The sequence below is a fragment of the Protopterus annectens genome, chromosome 2.part1 (genome assembly GCF_019279795.1).
Source record: "Protopterus annectens isolate FY-2018-M chromosome 2.part1, PAN1.0, whole genome shotgun sequence".
Taxonomy (NCBI): Eukaryota; Metazoa; Chordata; order Ceratodontiformes; family Protopteridae; genus Protopterus; species Protopterus annectens.
The window spans coordinates 1,915,940,377-1,915,960,050 of NC_056729.1; the positions used below are offsets into that span (position 1 = coordinate 1,915,940,377).

General features: G+C 37.0%; 1 protein-coding gene across 1 annotated transcript in view; it reads right to left on the bottom strand.

Moving 5' to 3' along the window:
- Window positions 1-19,674, bottom strand: part of LOC122794692 (E3 ubiquitin-protein ligase TRIM17-like) — a 512,331-nt gene that overhangs the window by 193,095 nt on the left and 299,562 nt on the right. The gene's annotated exons all lie outside the window — the stretch shown is intronic.

Below are 19,674 nucleotides of genomic sequence, written 5' to 3' on the forward strand. Positions count from 1 at the left end.
GGATATTTACTATTAAAACATAATTTAAAAAGCAAAGAATATCAAGTAATGTAAAGATTAATAACTTTTTTCAATTTATTTATTTTTAATCTTTAGCTTGATGGTCTTGCCGCCATATATATCCAGTCTGTAGTCTATGGTTCAGTAATTAGCTGAGTATCAATTGATTCTAAGGTATATAGCAATATGAAGTTGAATGGAAATCTTTATAATCTATCCTTTAGGATGGCAGTTTGTATACACCCATTCATTATTTGAACAATTAAAACCTACATTCATGTAATAATTTTCTCTTGGAAATGTTTACATTTGATAGTTTCATAAACATGACATTAGTTTTCTATGAATTGTCCATGGCTTCACAACTACTTTTTAATAAAAATACTGAAACTAATTACTAAGTTTTCATTAAGTATTGCCTAGTGACTAGACCAAAAGTGTGAGGTGTAGAAATGACACACTATGAACTGAAGTTAAATCTGTAACTGCTGAAAATCAATCTTTGTAAAAAGAATCAATAGCTAGGATTCATAGACAGTATCTCCATCTCTGTTGATTCACCTGTGCAGGTTCCTCAATTAGTATGACAGAGAGGCTAGCCGGTTCAGAGATAATAAGGAAAGTGCACAGGGGAATGCCTCATTAGATGTTCATTACTGTATCTCTGAATCAAGCACCGTGCCTTCCCTAGAAAATCATATCATTGTGCTAGTTTATTCACTATATAGTCACAGTACTGGTACAAGACCAAGCCAACTATGTGTAGCTACTTCTGCAAGGCCACTTTCTTGTATTTGTGGAAGCTGTGAAAGAATTCACCAGTTTCCCACACCTTGATGACCCTATAGCTATTACCTCACCATATACTCAAAGTTTATACTCCCATCTCCATTCTTACACAGCTCCAAATGGAGAGATGATAAATCAGCAAGCAAAAGAGAGTAGCATTTCTGGAATTTAATTCATCTTGGTGAGTACCTTCATGAGGTGGACTCTGTTTTTCACAAAATCTCATGAAGATGATACTGATATACAGACTGTATTTTATATACCATATATTATGGACAGAAGTGGGTTAAAAAATAAAAAAAGAAAGCTGGGAGCACCAAGACCCAGGATAAAATGTGCCCAATCCTGGTAGGTGCACTGGTGCCAGGACTGGAAAAAAACGACTATAGAATCCTCAAGACATGGACCCATACATAAAGGTGGGACCTCCACTGAACTTAATAACTTTAGACCCATTGCTATACTCTCCTCCCTGGCCAAAATCCTAGACAAATGCATCCATATCCAGGTGCTAAAATATCTCCTAGGCAACAACGGTTCTATATTATAACATCAAAGTCTTACAACTTCGAATGTTATAATATCAAACACAGTATAGCGAATGATGGAAATAGCAAAGCTGCAGAACACCGAATACTTTCCTAGGGAAAGTATTCGGGGGGGGCCGTTTCTGCAGCTTCACTATTTCCCCAACTGTGGAACGAAGGTTATGGACCGGGTTAAGGTAAGTGCGCGAATGAAGGTGAGTGTGTGATTGGGGGTGGGTTAGGTGAGTTAGCGTTAGGGCGTGGGTCAAGTAAGTTTGCGATTGTGTGGACATGAGGGTTGGGGTGGGGTAGGTGAGTTAGTTAGGGAGTGGGTAAGGTGAGTGTGCGATAGTGACGGACCTTAGGGTTAGGGTTGGGTTAAAGTAAGTGGATAGCTAGTGGTGTATGTATGGTTTAGTGTAGGGTTTTGTGAAGTGTGTGTGTGCGTGTGTGTGTGTGTGTGTGTGTGTGTGTGTGTGTGTGTGTGTGTGTGTGTGTGTGTGTGTGTGTGTGTGGATTATTTATTTTGGTGTGATTGTGTTGTGTGTATGTTTGTCAGAACAGCAAATTTTTTCCCTGGTAAAAAATTCACTATTCTGACTGTTCAGTTTTCAGGTGTTTCGCTCTACTGGGTTTGATATTATAACATTCGAAGTTGTAAGACTTCGATGTTATAATATAGACCCGACAACAACATCCAGTCACCTACTCAACATGGTTTGAGACCTACCCATAGTACCACTACAGCCCTCCTCTGCTTCACAGACACAATAAACCATCTCAAAAATGAAGGCCTGCAGGCGTCAACTCTTTTTTTTTTTTTTTTTTGGATATGTCCAAAGCATTTAACACAGTTTTACACCAAATCCTGCTAAACAAACTAAACCAATATCACCTATCAAATTCCAAAGCTACTTAACTGACGGGTACCATGCTGTGAAATGGGAAAATTCTCTCTCTCTCTCCTCAGCTGCCCATAACTATAGGTGCCCCACTGGGTTCTGTCGTAGGGCTACTACTGTTCACAATCTTCACAAATGACCTCCATACCTCCACAAAGCATGCACCTATCATTCAGTATGCAGATGGTACCACTTTAATCTGTGCTGCACCTACCCTCCTGCAAACAACTCAGCTAGCATTCTCTGACATTGAAAACTACCTTACCAAAGCCCAACCTATCCTTAATCCAAAGAAAATGCAGCTTATGATTATAACCAGTTCTAACAAAAACACTGATAGTCAATTCACTATCTACTCCACAAATGCTACTCCAATTGCTCCAGTGGCACAGGCTAAGCTATTGGGAATAAACATAGACTCCCACCTAAAATTTGATAGTCATCTCAACTTAACTATTTAAAAAGTACATGCTAAACTGGGATCACTCTACAGTATCAAAATGTTTCTTACCAACAACACAAGATCAGCCATTGCTCAGTCCCAGCTTCTATCACCCCTACTCTATGTATCTCCGATTCTGACTAATCTCAACTAAACTGATCTAAGCAAAATGGAAGCCTGCTATAACAGAATTGCCTGCTTTGATGCAAATTGCTCATATAGAGCTCATCACTGTACTGCTTTGAGCCAGCTCCACTGGCTTGAACTGCCCAACCTCTTAACCTACAATCAGCTGTGCCTCTGTCACTCTATCTATTATTCTCCAATAAGTGTCTTGCCCTCAAAAACCTAATACAACATCACTCAGTCAAAAGGCCTCTTAGATCATCAAGCAAATGTCTACTAGAAGACATCAACAGCTATAATAGCTTTGGAGACACACTATATAGCAGTTCAGTGGCTAAAAAATGTAACTGTCTCCCCACTAGCATACAAAACACATCGTCCATAACTTCCTTTAAAAACCTCATTAGGCAACATCTCAAGCAAAGTTGGCAGTGCAATGACTGCTCCCCAGGCTAGTGAAAGAGGATAAAGTACACATACTAAGCCTAGAGTACTTGATAACAGTTCTCACTCTTACTCACAAACACTGGCTAATGTGCAATGTATGTACTGTGCCTATGCACAATGTATGTATTCTACCTATATTCCAAATTTCAGCTGTACACCACAAATCTATTAATTACCTTTATTTTTAAATTAAGATTTTCTTGTTTCTTCTCTCTACTGTAACTGTTGATGTGCTGCATACCACTGTAAAAACATGTCTATTGTAATTTGTGTATATACTGATCATGTCTAAATATCTAAATGTATCTGTAATTATTTTTCTGTGTGGGGCCTCTGCTAAAAAAGGACCTTTTCAACTCAGTCAGACACCACCAGTTAACAAATGTAAAATAAAAAATAAATAAATATCACAGCATGATGGAACAACGAGTCCTCCAAGCAGGGAGAAACAGGAGAAGCAGTAGAAATCTAAAGAAGAAATAAGGACATGGGAAAGAAAAAGACATTTAATATGGTGCAATTTTTATGCAAAACTAATCAATAAAAAAAGCAGTATCAAAGATATTTGAATAGAAATACAGGCAAAGACATCTGGATATGGAACATTTTACTATACAAAAAATAAGAAAAGAAAGAGAAAAACTAAAAAAGAGGATTAGTAATGGAGAAGTAAAAGAAATAGAAACTGAGGTTATTGATTACTTGTGAAGTGAAGGACTTATTGCAGAAAATCTAACCCTGATAACACTACAATAGTGTACAGCAGTAGATCCAAGTTAAACAGAAACCAGTGTAGTGGGAAACATCTGATCAGTTGTCATATGAATATAGTTTGGAGCCTACCACAGGAAACTAGTACAATAGTTCAGCTGAGTTAAACAACAAGGGAAAGAACAGGAAACTGTAGCACCTTTAACATAGTCAATGTTGTGGAGTGCTAGGCCAGTGAGTTCCCATATGAGAGAGCAATGGATGGCACAGGAAGTTGCTCTGGAACGTTTTTAGAATGCCCACAGGAAATGGAAAGCAAAGTATGTGCCCTCATTTTAGAAGAAAATTATCTAAAAGAACAGTTGCTTGATTTAATAGAGATGGACAGACATAGTGACATCAATGAAAGAGATATACAACAAAAAGTATATAAAAACCCCAAAAGTTAGAAGACTGATAAAACAAATGAACACAGTAATCAGGATGACTCATAGAAATTCGTGTGATAGAAGTAAATAGGATATATTACTGTGCAACTAAATTAATAACAGATAAAGACTTACCACAAAAACACAGGGCAGCAAGGGAAGGAAGGGGAGAAATCAAATGCTATTATGGAAGCACTGAATAGTGAAAACTAAAAAGCAGTTAAGACAAGAAGTGTCACTGTTAGAAAAGTATAGAAGAGAGAACAGATCAACAAAAATGCTCAGAAAGATAGACATGACAAAAGCAATGCACAGTATGAGAATAGATAGTGATCTACCATGCACTATCGCAAATAATAAACTAAAAATATCAGCACATGCAGAAATGCTTAGAAGATACATAGATAAATATAAAGGAAAAGTACAAAATAAGCAATTTAATGAAGACCTGAAAAAGTTTTACAGAGAATTGGAAAACAAGGCAAAAGAAATTGAAACACCACCAAAAAGGAAGAAATAGATACATTTTGGAGAAATATCTATGACGATATTGTTAAACATAACAAATGTGATAAATGGATAGAAGAAGTAAAAGAAAGAATAAGAAGTTCAAATGTACAGGGTATGAAATGGGATCAAGTAACAGACAGAGAGACTGAAACAAAGTTATGAAAAGCTCCTAAATGGAAAACCCCAGGTCCAGATGCAGTACCTAACTTCTGGCTAAAAGTATTAACATCTTTACATGAAGATTTAGCCAATAGTAAGAACTATTTATATGCACACCCAAACAGAAGCCAACATTGATAATGGCAGGAAAAACAATACTCCTGCAAGTTATCTTAAAAATAATAGACCAATAACTTGCCCTCCGATGATGTATAAACTATAAACTATAAACTGGAACTGCTGCTGATAGAGTTTATTGTCATTTAGAAGAAACCTCAATCATGACAATAGAATAAAGGATAACTAAAGAAAGTCATATGGAACAAAGGATCATTTTTGTTAAACAAAGTCACAATGAAGAATTGTAAAAAGGGAAGAATCTAAGTATGGAATGGATAGACTACAAAAAAGCATCTGAAAGTATCCCGCATTCTTGGATAAAAGAGTGCTTAAAAATGTGTAAGATATACCCTACACTAATCAATTACATTACAGCGACCATGAAACAGTGGCAAACTTTTTTGCAGTTAAGCCATGATAAAGGACACATTCATTTTTCAAGGGATAAAAATTCAAAGGGGGATATTCCAGGGTGACTCTTTGTCACCACTGCTCCTCTGTCTTGCCCTTAACCCATTAAGCTGCCTACTTAGATTAGGTCATGGTTACAATTTGGCTCCCAGAAAACAACAGAGTGTAAATATTTTTCATTTTCTTTTCGTGGATGATTTAAAACTGTATGGTTCATCAGTTGAGGAACTGAAAACACAACTGCAAGTGGTCAGTTTTTTTCAGATGATGCAAGATTATCATTTAATCTTGATAAATATGCAAAAGCAACCTTTAAAGAAGGATAGCTGCAGCACCAAGAAAACATCAGCCTAGAACATAAAAGAACCTGAGCAAGAGGGAGTATATAAATATTTGGGAATTGATGAAGGATCAACAATAAATCATGAACAAATGTGAATAAATCTTAGTAAGGAATATTTTAGAAGACTAAAATTAATACTGAAAATAGTGCTGACATCTAGGAACAAGGTCCAAACTATAAATCAATTTGCTCTTCCTGTCCTAACTTATACTTTTGGAGTGATTCACTGCCCCCAAAAGGTATTGGACTGTTTGGACAGGAAAACAAGTAGGATGCTTCATGTTTATTAAATGATTTATGAAAATAAGTGTATACCAAGACTATATATTCCCCATTCTGAAGGAGGTATAACCCTCCTCGAAATTGCATAGATCTGCAATTGTAGGACTGCATACATATCTACTGACTTCACAAGAACCAAATGTAATGAAAGTTTTAAAACATGAGGGTAACTTCTCTGCTTAATTTAGCAGACGCTTATTGCTATCAAGCTGGGATGGAAATCAAACCAGAAGTAAATAAAAATCAGGCAGCAACTGAATGTGTCAAAAAACAAAAAAAAAAGAATATAAGGTGAAGAATCAGGTGAGCAGGCAAGAAATATTTGTTGTAAAATGCATAAATATAGCTGCAAGTACAGAACACTCTTGGAAGAAACTAATGTTTACCAGGAATGAATGCAGGAATGGTTAAGGAAAGGTAAATTTAAAACTAAAGACAAAAGGTTTATATTGGCAGCCCAAGATAGTGGACTATGTACACATTGATTTACAAAGTATATTGAATATGTGGGAGAAACAGGCAAATGCAACTTTTTAAAAACAGAATTGGAAGCAGTCACACGTCTTGTTGCTAGTTGTGATATAGTAATGGCAGAAGGACTGATTACTGAAGACATAATTATGTGGCAAGACTGTTGCATTGGGAATTGTGGAAACATTATAACATTGAAGTGGCTGTAAAACATTGAAAACATGAGCCACAAAGCATTATAGAAAATGATGACATTTATATCACATGGGATCACCCATTACCAACACTTTAAAAAACAGATGCAATAAAACCAGAATAGCAGTCCATGAAAAGACAAAAGTAGCACTGATCACTGAAATTGCTACACCCAGTGACTACAGTGTCTTACTTAAAGAGAGACACAAAGTCATAAAATACAAGGAATTGCAGGCAGAAACAAAGGCAATGTTGAAGAAGGATACCCAGTTCTAATAGGAGTAATGGGTCTATAATAAAGTATGTGCAGTCGTACTTAGATATTTTACCGATACATGTAACTCCATATGAATTGCAGAACGAGTCATTACTGAGCATATTGTAGGTGCTGCAAAGAGCACTTCTGGCTAACATCAAGGACCAAAACAACATCATAGGAAAACAAGAACTTACGCTAGATTATTAAAGAACAGAATAGCTCTAACACATCACATTAGACCATGGAAACAAGGAGGATTGAACTTCTCAGAAATTGAAACATATATAAAAGCATCTGTGCTTAAAATTACAATAGATTGGATAAACCCAAATTACTTTGCCAACTGGAAATAATTAACAACGGTTATATTAATAAATGAATTTAATCTATTAAAATAATTCTTAATACTAGACAGATCTAACAAATCTTGGTACATACTATGTATCAGTATACAATATAATATAACAAAACCTTCTAAAACATTTCTAATTAATCATTACATTAATTCCTTTAGGAAACTTATCAATGCAAACATAGATCTAAAACTTTGGTTTGACCTTTTAACCCCATTTACCATCACTAAGAATTTTCCTCACAAAATATATAAGGAAACAATAACCTCCTGGGAACAAAATGGATTATTATGCTGGTTTCAATGTGTAAAAAAATGTTTTAGATATACATATGATAAAAACTACTTACAATATTCCAACATAGGACTGATTAACCTTACAAAGTATTCTAATGTACACTCAAGATTTAAGCAGATTAATCAATAATTCCTCATTTAAAGATATACCAAATCTAATAAGTTATCTATATGAATTTATATTTAATAGTTGTGAAAAGAAAAATTCCATTTCAAATCTATACAAAGAGTTAATAACATATAAAACAATTCCCAAACCATCATACTGGCAGTTCTTAATAAAAGGCCAGTCATTACAGTTAACATAAAAAATTAAATCTAACATCTTACTATCAGTTAATCACACCTCTAAGACACAGTACTGGAAAATATTTAATTGGAAATACTTACACAGAGCATTTTTTAACACCAGATAGAATTAAGATCAATTCTACTACAAATGGTTTTTGTTGGAGGTGTGAACAGTCAAATAAAGCAGACTGGACTTATATTTTTATGAATGTAATAAAATTAAATGATATTGGAATGGAATTAATCATTTTTACAAGCTTTATTTAATGAATCTTTTACCTTAAATAAAGCATTAATTATAGTAAATGTAAATGAAGGTCCCTACCTGAATAAGACAAATATGTATTATTTATGGACAATACTTGCTATATCTTTGAAATGCATAACCAGAAGGTGGAATTCAAATACATCATCGACCTCAGAAAAATTCTACACTTTACTGAGGACAACTACATCGATGGAATTAAAAATCAAAGAACTATGACTCTATCCCAGGCCACTGGTAAATAATCCATGGAAGAAAGTTGTATCTTTGTTGGACACTCTGCAATAATTAATATTGTCACTCTGATAACTGATCTGTCAATTCTATATTTATTAATATACATTGAATATACTTGAAAGTCAGGCTAATGTAAATATTGCATATAGTTGTTTAAAATGATACTTAAAATATTATGAAAATGTTATATTTAACTGAAAATAAAAACTATTTCAGTAAAAAAAAAAAAAAGACCAAAACAATACTAATTTTAGGAACTTTAATCATACTTTGACTTAGGAATGGGGTCCATTCCCATCATGGTATTAGAAACTCAAAACACTTGATGAAATTAAAAAAGTGAGATGTGTACAGCTATTTGCAACAAATCATCTTCAAGTTTAGAAAAGAAAGTCCAGCAGAACTCAGCTAATAATAGACTTTAAAACTATAGACAAAAGCCAATAGCCCTAAAATTTGAATGAAAATCAGTGTGCTATAAGTTAACCGTGAAATGGTTAACAATGAACTGATCAGAAAGAATAAATCCTGCATAGCTAATTATTAAATAAAGTGCTATGTTATCAAAGGATAAAAACAATAAATTCCTTAAGTATCTAAAGATTAACATCTCTAATGGCATTGCCTACTGAGGATATAGACAATGGTGTTGTGAACACATTCATCTCAAATTTATCTCCTCTTTCACCTTCAAACTTCACAATAAAAGTATCCAGGCCATAGCAATTGCCTCTGGAAATTACTTGTGACCTCATACTTAATACAATATCACGTAACAAAAGTGTCAAAGCCAATGCGATTAAATAACATGCTGGTCAGCATGAAACAATGCCCATCAGACCTCAGCTTTAAAGTATTAAAATGCAGCCCCTTTACTGGTACATATCAGAATTTTTGAGAATAGATTTAGTAGTTACCATCCACAATGAGGTACCTTTATGGAATCTGGAAGCTATAGAGCTATTAACCTCTCCAGCACCTTTTGCTAGGTGGTAGAAAGTGCCATCATGTACCTCATAGGCAGGGGCATAAGGAACCTACAATCCTTTGATCCTAACCAACTTGTCTCTTTAAAAGATAGTTTGTGCCTTTTAATCAAACCTGACTTCTTTGCAATAGATACAATATTATTATACAAGAGTAACTCCATGTGCACAGCTTACATCGATTTAGCTTAGGCTTTTCGCATTGTTCTCCACACTACCAATGACAATTAGGAAACCTCAGTATAAGCCTTTGGTCAACATGAATTGTCAACAAGTTCTCTGCTACACAGCACTCTATTACATAGAGATGGTGGCACACACTTTCCTCCATTAACTTTTTTCTTCAGTGTTGTAACCCACATTTCTTGTTTGCTACTACTTCTATTTGGCATCTATTTTTGTGATGTCAGATCTGATGTTGAAGACCTCTTGGCTGATCAAGTTTGCAGATGACAGCAAACTTGGAACTATCACTAACTCCCTCGACATAACTCATATCTTTCAAGGGCTTAGCATGGACAAACTCATGTCAGGTTTACAACCTAAAGCTGAATGTCAAAACATGTTACACTGATAAGTATGGTAAACAGGAACTTTTATACTCCTACCACACAAGTGATATCCCCCTTAAATTAGACACTATCATTAGTTACCTCTTAACCCCTGTCTATAACAAGCTGTCCTTTGATTATCACACACCACCTGCCAGTAGGAAAGCTTGATCCTAGAGCTGTGAAACAGCAGTGATGAGAACTGCTGCATATTGCTATCCTTGCAAATTCAAGAAATATGCTATAAATACAGCTTGATATTTTCAAGTATTGTTCCTTTAACACTTTCTAATAATTTATTTTTCAGCCTTGACTTAATGTATTGATGACTTCACTGATTTCTATGCACATAACCCCTAGGTAAAATGAGATCATCATTCCCCTCTCATCATCCTCATCAGGCAACACCCTTCATGGCCAGCCTGCATATTCTCAGATCCTGCTCATCAAACATTTTTTTTGGGTATGTGCTTACTATGTTACATTTCAAAAAGTTCTACCTTTCTTTGCTGTCTCCTTCTGAGTCATACATGATCCATATCTAACTTATAACGTTGTAAGTGACCCAGTTCTGCTTAAATATACTGCATATCCACAATATTAGTTGTAACACAGATACAAAAATAAGGGGCCTAAATCATTATTAGAATAAAAAGCACTTGTTAACATGAGAAAAATCTCTCCCAAGGACTCCCACACATCTGTAACAAACTCACACTTTTTAATGCAAAGCACATCTCTCATTTCCTCACTTCCTTTAACTATAACTTAGATGAATGGTTCAGTGACCTCAGATTTACCCCAGCTTAATGTTTCTTTATCTTTATGGACAGACAAGGTCATATGTCTCAACCTCTTAAGAGGCCAAAGTGGAACACAGATCCTAGCAAAGTGTGATGAACAATCAAAATGTGGAACACCCTATTTTCACACTATGCTGCACCTCAGAAAATCCAAATCCCATCAAGCTACGTGCTCGAGAGACTTGAACCTCAGCACTGAAATAAATAGAACATGCTGGACAGAGAGATAACCCAGAGAGGCTCTTGTCCTCATTGACTCTCTTCAAGAGAAAATTTTTTGATGGGATGATGGATCATATAGGTTACCCCGGTATCACTTCTGTGTCAATGTTAGACAGAGAGGCACAGTACTAACAAAAAAAAAAAGCAAAATTAATTTAATATGTGTGGTATGAACCTATGTGAAAATGCACCATTTCCATGGCACCTGGTTGAAGTGGGCTCACTAACATCCAATAAAACTACTCCCCGGACATCTGAGCATGCAATAAAAAAGGGGTGTTGCATTGGCCATCAGAGCACAAGTTTTCCTGAATGGAACGTAGGCAGCAGGGGTAGTACTGAGCATGTAAGGGGAGGGAGAATTGCTCCATGGCTAATCTATCATACTGTCAATGGACTGTGTCATAAGAACACCCTCCATATTCACTAAAGCAGCAAGTCATTACTAACCACCAGTAAACTTTTTCTTTTTTTTTTTCTGGAAGTCAGAAACAACAACATTTCCATTCAGAGGTAACAGGTTATCAAATGAGCGGGTTCCTATTAGATGATTGAATGTGTCTTAGTCGAATGTATCTTGGTTGAACGAACTGGCATATAAGTGAATTCTTTCCCTGGGAAAGAAATCTGTTGGCCACGTCCGTTACTTTGCCATTTTCGTCACTGTAGTGCGATCTCGAAGTTGGTATAATTAAGTACGGGGGTGTGGAGGTGAAGTCCTCCACTTTATGTTATGTTTTAACTGTTTTTTTTTTGTTTTTTTTTTTGGAACAGCGATTTTTTTCCCTGGGAAAAAAATTGCTGTTCTAAGCGTTCGAGTTTGTAAGCTTTTGCTTACATGGGGAAAATAAATCACCATTCACTTTCCTAAGCGTTCGATGATTTAATATAGACCCAAATAAGCATGACATGAATTGTAATATATTTGCAGCATCCAAGTACTGAAAGTAGAGATGTGTTAATAAAAAGACTACCAGCTATGCTGCATTCTTCAGTACCACTTAGGCTTTTCCCCAATCTTCCAACTCATCTTTAACCCATGAAAATGTTGTTGGTTACATAAGTGGCAAGCTGACATAATCCATACTGCTAGTGTTAAAATGATCAGTTTTACCAGCTCATCCCATCACTTTAAAATCAATATCCAGTGTTTTGCAGCTTTAAGTTGTTTAGACCATTAATTTTGCTTTTTCTTTTTATAATATTGCACATACAACACCTGATTCTGTCGGGAAACAGCCAAAATAAAGCCCATAGTTTATGAGAGAATGCTCTAATTTAAGATGGTAAAGGGAGTATAGCCAGACAGATTGTCTGTACTTTGGTGAAGGTATCATTTTTCTGAAAACCCCCACTGAAACGTTATGCTTTATAGAGGAAGAAGGAAGTCTATCAGAATCAAATAATGGCAACAACTAACATCCACATACAACATGCTAAGAAATGTGATTAATCACTTTTTTTTAGTAGTTGCAGAGTAGGCATATGACAGTTTTTTATGTGGTCTGTACAGGAGGTAGCATTTATAATGTGAAATGGGATAGACACAAAATGGAAATCGCTAGTTATGTGTCTGGCTAGTGATATAAAGCATTCAATTAAACATAACCATCACACGTATATACTGCTTAACAAACCCATGAATCCTTTATTTAAAACTAATAGCTGATCATTGGTAAACAGTACATGGAGTTAAAGACTGATTACACCATGCATAAGAACTCTGATTAAAAAAGTGCTTATTTGTATTTATCCCATGAGCTTACTTGCAATGAAACAAGGACCAGGTGAAGACAAGAAACTTACTGAAAAGCATGATTATCGCTAAGCTGTAATTGCATAGTCTGGCACAGAAAAGTTCACTCGTTTTCTTAAAGATGTAAATTATTTGACTGGCTTGTATACTGCGATGCTGATTAGCTATAACTGTGATATACAAGCCAGTCAAAAGTCACAAAGCGGAGCAACGGCTGCTCATTGCAGAACTGCGGAACAGTGGCTTAATCATTACAAACACGGAACTTTCCGCACAATACAGAGCACTTGGCTGCTCAGGATGAGGTAATTAGTTGGAAGTACTAGCAGACCTAAAGTGGTTATGTTTTAATAGACTTAGCCACTTTATTGCCCACTACCAAATTATGACCATACATGTTGTTGCTGAAATGCTCATGTGGGCATAATTTCTGAACAAGGAAGTCAACTATTATAAATACCTTTGCTATTCTATTAGGAAAGCAAACAAGACAGTTCATAGGTTCATACTAGGCTATCTGCCCTAGGGCATTTATAAGCCTAGCCAGAGTGTGTTTGGCTTTCGCCACCCATTTTAAATTAATTTTGCTATGCCCTTTTTCGAGGTTAGTATACTGTGCCTCTGTCTAACAGTGACACAGAAGTGATACCCGGGGTAAACTTGGGTTATGAATCTTTCCCTCCAGCATGTCCTATTTATTTCAGTGCTGAAGTTCAAGTCATACGTGTTGAAGAAGGCAGGACTGTGGCACTGAATCGAGATTGCTGGTTAACACGATACTCCGACCCCATGTAGAAAAAAATGGCAAAAGGGGGCTGATGGTGATGATGATGATGCTGATGATGACATGAAGGGTGACTTGACACCAGCAAGTCACTGACATTTCCTTCATATCACTAGTGATAAATCAAACATTGATAAATGAAATATATTTTATGCATTTTACATATTTTATATTGATGCACAGACACACACACACACACACACACACACACACACACACACACACACACACACACACACACACACACACACACACACACACACACACACACAGTTGCTCATGCATAAACATTTTCTTAAGTGATGTGCAAAAACTTCTGAATCATATATTTTTCTTCACAGTCGATAGATAGAGAAACCTTATCAGAAATTTTAAAAACTAAATGAAAAGTACCTAAGGATAATTTTTATAATGCAGCTCAGTACAGAACAGCTATTGTTAAACATGCTGTATATCCTGATATGAATGCTCAGAACTGGTTGTGAGATATTATAAATTATATATAGACAATTTTTTTCAGCAATGAAAGTGAATTGGTTAGAATTCTTAGAAACATATTTCAGAAAAAAGTAAATATAAAACTTAACTGTTATTTGATAATTTTGAAAATCTTAAGTTCAGAAATGCTTAATATATCTGGTGTCAGTTCTGTCGGTAAATAACTGCATGGTGGCAGAGGACTGTAGAAAATAATAAACCATGTATTATCTCAACATTCAGTGTACAGTAAAATGGTTCATGTGAGAAATATCCTTTAGGATATGTCTGGCCTGTAGTTATATTCCATGCAGTGGTGTAAAGATAATTCTGCATTCGCACATGCATCCGGTATCATATTATGCCTCTCCATTGCTACTGTCTGCAGATGGAATAGAAATCTCAGCATCCATCACAGTAGTCAATCAGTAACATTACCTGTTCAATAACAGATGATCTCTTACTTGGTTTATCAGATTGTATTACTCTTCATGGTGCTTGTGTCTCCATTAACCTTGGCTCATGTGTTCTCCTTGCATACCTCTCAACTGTCCAGATTTTCGCAGATTGTCCAGACTTTTGCCTCATATTTTTGCTCTGGTTTTTATAATATTTGTTTTCTGAGAAATCACTAAGGATGGAAGTCACTAAATAATGACATACATTTGAGTTTCAGACATTATATCATTCAGAAAATCCATGCTAACACAACTATACACTTTCTAAGTTTGTAAGACTGTTGTTGCTTGTCTTTCGGCTTTTCCCGGTTAGGGGTCACCACAGCAGAACTCTGGTCTGCTAATGATTGGCAGTAGATTTTTCATGAACGCCGAGGTGCCAGCTTGACGTCCAACCTTCAACGAAGGCATGCCCATTTACGCATGTCTTTTGAACGCCCACCTAACCGTGGGGAGGGCATGCAGACTCCACACAGAAGGCACTCCCCACACTCCAGCCAAGAATCATATGGGAGAACCTCTTTCTGTGAGGCAACAATGCTACTGCTGCACCACCGTGGATATTCTAAGTTTGTAAGATTAATATTTAAAAATGATCCTTATCCCCCGAGTATTTTTGGCTTTGTCCATGTTTTTTGCACTAAGTGGTTGAGAGGTACAGCTCCTTGAGACATGCTGAATGCCTTTCTGTGTGCTGTCCTGCATGACTTTATGCTTGCTACTACTCTGTTATACTTGTGTTTTACTCATTAGCATGAAGCCTATGCAATATATTTCCTAAGACAGCTACCTGTCTCCATGCCTGCATATTCCAGATATGAGCATTGTGAACATCATCAGAATGTCTGACAATAACATTTATAATAATACAGTTCTACCTTATAAACAGACAAGTATCTCATGGAGTGCAGCCTTTCTTACTAATGTTTATTGTGTTGTGTAGGGCTGATGGAGATTTTATTGTCCACATATGTGCCAGCTTTCATAGGTTCATAGGTTCATAGGTTCATACTAGGCTATCTGCCCTAGGGCATTTATAAGCCTAGCCAGAGTGTGTTTGGCTTTCGCCATCCATTTTAAATTAATTTTGCTATGCCCTTTTTCGAGGTTAGTATACTGTGCCTCTGTCTAACAGTGACACAGAAGTGATACCCAGGGTAAACCTACGATCTCCCATCCACTCATCAAGATTCCTCTTGAAGAGAGTCAATGAGGGACTCTGCCTATCCTGGACTGGGATTTTATTCCAGAGTGAAGGGAGCCTCTGGGTTATGAATCTGTCCCTCCAGCATGTCCTATTTATTTCAGTGCTGAGGTTCAAGTCTCTCGAGCACGTAGCTCGAGGGGATTTGGATTTTCTGAGGTGCAGCATGTCCATTAATTCCGGGTTGGACATGGCTTTATACGTCAGGCACAGATCGCCTCTGAGCAGGTGGTATGCCACTGAGTAGAGCTGGAATTTCTTTAATCAGGCAGCATATGGCATCTGTTTGAGCCCTTTGATCTTCTTGGTGAGGTACTTTTTGGGTCTTTCCAGTTGCTGCAGGTGTCTGGTAAGGTGCCTCCCAAAAGGGGCATTGTTCTCAATTATGGGCCTGATGAGGGATGAGTAAAGAGGCACAATGACCTCCCCTGATCTAGATGTGAATCCCTTCATGATTAGGTGGGCTATATAAAATGTTTTTCTAACCACTTTGGCCATGTGGTTGTCAAATGAGAGATTGCTATCAACTTGGGTCCCCAGGTCCCTAATTACTTCTTCTGTACTTAATGGATTACTACCTATGTGGTAATTTGTGGGCACTTTGTTTTTGCCAAAGGGGATGACTATACACTTTTTGCCATTTAGCTTGAGGCCATGGCTCTGGCACCAGTTGTCTGTTTCTATGAGGCCCTTTTGGAGGATGCTCGTGTCGGCTGGAGAGTTGATTATGACGCCCAGTTTGCAGTCATCTGTGAACTTGGTCAGCCACAGTCCTTCCATGTTGGCCTGTATCTCCAAGAAATATATACCAAACAAGAGAGGTCCCAGGACTGAGCCTTGTGGGACGCCACTTGTAATTGGTTTGGAGTCTGACATGGCTCCAGCAATTCTAACCATGTTTGTTCTGTCCTTGAGCCAGATTGCAACCCATCTAGTGACATACGGGTTTATATTTAAGCTGGTGAGCTTATTTATAATGCCCGAGTGGGGTATTTTATCGAAGGCTTTTGCGAGGTCCAGGTAGGCTGTGTGGACCACCTTCCCCTCGCCAATGGCCTTGCTGACTGTTTCAAAGAAGTCAACCAGGCTTAAGAGGCAGGATCTGCCCTTAACAAAGCCGAACTGGGTAGGATCCAGTGTCTGTAAGTCCCCAATATCTTTATTTATGAGGTCCATGATGATCCTTTCCATTGCTTTGCAGACCAAGCTAGTCAGGCTTATGGGGCGATATTTTCCAGGATCCGTTGAGGCACCACCTTTGTGGAGAAGGACCACTGTTGCTGTACGCCACTCTTTGGGTACATATCCTGTAGTAAGGCTGAGACTGAACAGTAGTTTTATGTTTGGATTTAGCTCTTCTTGGAGTTCATGTAGGACACAGACCGGGACAATGTCTGGTCCCATTGATGCTGTGTTTTTTGCTTTGGAGAGGGCGGCTCTTACCTGAGCATCTGAGATGTCAGGGGGGCAGCACTCTGCTGGGATAGATATTTGCCCTTTTGGTGGGGGGGGGGTTTGCGCTGAACCTGTCAGCTAGGATGTTGGCAATGACTGTGGGTTCGATGCATGTTTTGTCATTTTGGAGTAATTCTGAGCATATATGGGAATTCCCACCCAGGTTCCTAACATAACTAAAGAAAAAAAGAAACTAAAGAAAGAGTTGTATCCATAATGTGTGCTTAAACAGTCTGATCTGCTAACTTTATTTGGCTTGTATTTAAAGTCAAATTGCTTGTCTTCATTTACCAGATTACACAAAAATCAACATTACATCTCACTGACTACATTTTATTGAAAGTAACAGAATGCTATACATGCACCTAAGAGCAGTCCAATCCAAATGTTTAGTTTGTAACAGGAGATGATGGAAGAACCATTGCTGCAGTTTAAGGTTTTGTTTTCCAGTAAGTTGTTAATAACCCTGGCTACATAATCTTGAAATTAAATAATTTCTTCGTAGTAGGTTCATAAGTAATTACTAGACAATTGATCTGTGAGGATCTTAAGAAACCAAACATTGCATTCCCATACAAAATTCCCTGTAAATTTTAGTCAGTCATTGTTCCATAAATCCATGGTCAAATGCAAAAGTCATACAGCATTTAAATGCATACTTTACCTCCTCATGTTTCACACACAAAAAAATGGATGCAAAATACATAGTTCACATTCATACAGCTATTGTCTGCTTTATTTGCATCGCTAACCAGTATAATCTACTTCTATTAATAAAAAATAAATCATATAGTCTATGTGAATTATATATAGTAAAACAAAGAGATAGCCATCCATCTGCATAAAATGTAATTCATTTTGACAAATAAAAGAAAAAAAAAACCTTAGTAATAGCACAGATAAATGGAGTTAGACGTCTTGCACTCCTGTAGTTACATGTTGTCTTAATAAGTTATTTGACCTATAACCAGTAATAAAGGAAAGGGTATTCCTCATTTCAACTTCTTATTGATATAAACACATTTGCTAAGCTATATTAAAAATACTGTAAAAAAAGAGCTGAAAGAATTTCCTTTACAGCCACATGGTGTGTTTCTTTATTCTAAAGAGTGCAGATTACGGCACCAGTTGTCAAATGTGTCATACTAGTTCTTGTGTAGAATGGAATGCATTATTTGGCCAAGGCAAGGTTAATTTCAAAGTTAGATAAAGGCACATTTGTAAAATGGATCTGCGACTCATATAAGCCAGTAAATACCACGGTTAAAATGTATACTGCATACAGTGTGATAGCAATACAAGTCATTTCAATATCACATGGACCAGACACAGCCTGTATTTAATCCATATGATGTTCTGAAGGCAGAGGAAGAGCTGACCAAACTTTTGCATAAAGTGCAATCTGCTAAAGCACAAATCTGAAATGTCAGTGAGGCACAGGTATAGTAAGATGGGCAAAAGTGCCACGTGCCAGAATATGTGTCGGTGCAGGACACAATTCTACTCAAAACCCAGATTTTTTATCTTGACAAATCACAGGTTCATAGATTAGTACTAGGCTAACTGCCCTTGCAGGCCATTTTAAGCCTAGCCAATTATCCCCTGTGTGATTCAAACCCTGTACCTTGTGTTTGTAAGGCAAACACCTTAATCATTAGGCCATCCTCCCAACCAGAAGTCCTGGACTTCTTCAAGGTGAACTGAAACATCGAGCACTAGAGATATATCATGTATTTTGAAGTCCTAACACCACCATGACAGCGTGGATAGCCCATCTCACTGAAAGGAAATTTTATTTATTATTTGTTGACTGAAAAACTCTGACTAGGACAGATACTATTTTCAGTGGAGACCAAGGGGGAAATGCTCCAGATGCATGTCTTTGGAATGTGGGAGGAAACCCATGTGAATGCAGGGAAGACATGCAGACTCCACACAAAAGGCACCCCAGCTGAGAATTGAACCAGAGAACCACTTGTTGTGAAGCGACAACATTAACCATTGCACCACTGCACCTCCCAAATTCAATGTATTTTTCTACATCCTTACAATGGGAGGAATCAGATCCCCCTCACTGGTACTGACATAATATGTACCTCACATTCACCAACATCCATCTAATGTTGAGCAGACCTGGTCATCATGTTTTGGGTTACAGAACTTTATATGATGTTTCCTAATATAACAGTGGAAAAGGACACCACCACTAGCAATTTATAGACAACTTACACTTCGTGTACTGTGTATTGTTCTAGCTAGTTTCACTGTGTGTGAGGTATTAACTGGAAATTGTCCACTTTTATTAAGCATCTGTTGGTTTGTTTGTTTCTGATAACTTGTTGCAGTTAAACTCTTTTTTTCAAGAGGCTCCTTTAGTTGTTTAAAACTTTCATTTAAAGGCTCACTGCTGGTTT